A 2,391-nucleotide genomic window follows, 5' to 3' on the forward strand; every position below is an offset into this window, starting at 1 on the left:
AACAAGATCAAAAATACCTTTTGGCTGATATAAGATTTTAAAACTTGGTTAGATGGACAGTTTTTGCAGTGCTCAGAAAGGTCCTCAGCTAGGATTTGATCTGTCAACCTTCTTACTGAGAAGCACCAGCTCTGCCAACTGATCCACCATGCCGCCCAGTAGAAGGATCCATTTACGTCAGGTGTGATTCCTACTCRGTTTCACCCAATTTCACACCTTCATGCATGTGACAAAACATTTTTCTAGTGAGCCAGGCACACATATAGGGCCCAACAATTCTCAAAATGCAAAGGACAMGTAGTTTTTGAATCTAAGCCTTTATGAGACATCTTATGAAAACATATAAAGCTTGGGACTCCACACAACTCCAGATATTCTAGTTGTTACTGATGTTTTTTTCTTTCAGCTGACTCTTTCTGCAGAGGTTGACTCTTCAAGTGAGCTCGCATGACAGATTTGACAATTGTTCGCAGAATGTCATTCCTGATACAGCCTGGACTCAAAAGTGCAGCCTTGAKATTATAAATTTCTACACAGTATTATCAATTAAATAAAAATATGTAATGTAATGTAAAGTGTCTGTATTGATTCAGCTCTGCACAAAGAAAAGATTATTGAAAAGTGCAAGTCATAATGGACATAAAAGTATTTGCAGTGCCCTAAACATCTCCAATATTTCTGTTTAATCCATTATCACAACATGGAACGTGTGTAAATCTACATGATGTGTAAGCAGGTCATCCTCACAAATCGAGTCACTGTGGGAGGACAAAAGTAAAAGAGTGTGACCCCTCTGTAGGAGTTACAAGTTTCGGCAACTGAAACAGAAGACACTGCAAACAACTGTCAGCTTCGTCACCAGTCTACACTTTATTTTAAAAAGTGGCAAACAGAAAGCCCCCGTTGAAGAGAACTCACATTAAAKCTCCAATAGATACCAAAATATGCTTTACATGTGATTACAACGTAAATGTCAAATGGTTTTATCCAAGGTTTGATATTTTTCTTTTAATTATAATTCATAGCCAAATTGATTCATTCCATAAACATTAAAAACTGAAATGAGTAACACCAAAAACAAATCAAGATGAACCAGAATCCCAGTTTTGTGAAAAAGGAGCCCATAAGTCTTTTGTTTCCCTGCTGCCAAAGAGCTTTGTCTTTTGGGAGAAACTATCCAGGTAACGGTTACGGGATGTTTGCCTCAATCAACAGTTTTCCACAAAACACAGAAGGGTGTATCTGCYTTTTGTGACCCAGCGAACACCAGGGAGCTCAGGGTGAATCACAATGAGTGCTATAAATAATATGTGGAGAGATATTGTCATGGTAGAACACAAGGACAAAGTCCTTATGGAAACAAACCTGTAATATCTGAAAGACTAAAAAATGAACCTTGTATCCGAAACACTCATATTAAAACAGATCAGAAAGCTGAGCTGTGAAACTAGAACACCCTCTGAWGTAGGCCATTAACTATTCATTCTGTCATGGTAGAAGCATGTACTGATTTGACTTGGCTTCATGCCTGCTTGTGTCTACTAATAGGAATGGCTGGCTGAGGCTACCGCTTCATGGGGAGGAAGAAAAAGTCCAAATTAATCCAGGTAGGTATTACACAAATTGCTCAGATAAATTAATTTGTGGTTATTTTAATGGGATCCACGATTATTAGCAACATCACTTCTGGCGAGTGAACGCTGGCGCATCCCTGCCAGTGTTGCCAGATGGGAAATGTTGAATTATCGTATCAGCAGCTCAAAATTATCGTATTTTGTGGAAAATTATCGTACACACCCAATTTGCATTCTAGAGAGGCTCAAATTTACACATACATCCTGCTCAGCTCACAAGTGCTCTGTATTCGACAAACTGCACATTCTTTTGTTTATAATAAAGTTAAAAAGCTCTGTTGGGTGGCCGGTTTTTTTTTTTACGAAAGCTTTGTTGTAAACAAGAACAAAACAGGGAGTCTGGGGAAATGCTGCATATAAAAATAAATATTAGATAAAATGACTAGAATAAAATGTAAATAAAATCGGCAAAGTTAAAACGAAATCAGGAAAAGAACAAATCGTTGTAGTTTATTGTACTTTGATTAGTCAAGAAATAAACTGAGTGCATACTGAGCAAATTTAATGTGCAAGCCTCAAAAATCTGTTTTTTTAACAGTTTCTGGATGACACCGGGACGTTTATTAAATGTAAATGTTGCTTATACTCCTCACCTTCTCAGTCCCACCTTTTCTTTTTGATTTTACAGTTATTATTTCTTTCACATAAGTGCTACTGTTATATTTATCCTTGCTGCAACTAACTGTCATCATAACCATAATGTGTGTGTGTGTGTGTGTGTGTGTGTGTGTGTGTGTGTGTGTGTGTGTGTGTGTGT

The sequence above is a fragment of the Austrofundulus limnaeus genome, unplaced genomic scaffold, assembly GCF_001266775.1.
Source record: "Austrofundulus limnaeus strain Quisiro unplaced genomic scaffold, Austrofundulus_limnaeus-1.0 Scaffold496, whole genome shotgun sequence".
Taxonomy (NCBI): Eukaryota; Metazoa; Chordata; class Actinopteri; order Cyprinodontiformes; family Rivulidae; genus Austrofundulus; species Austrofundulus limnaeus.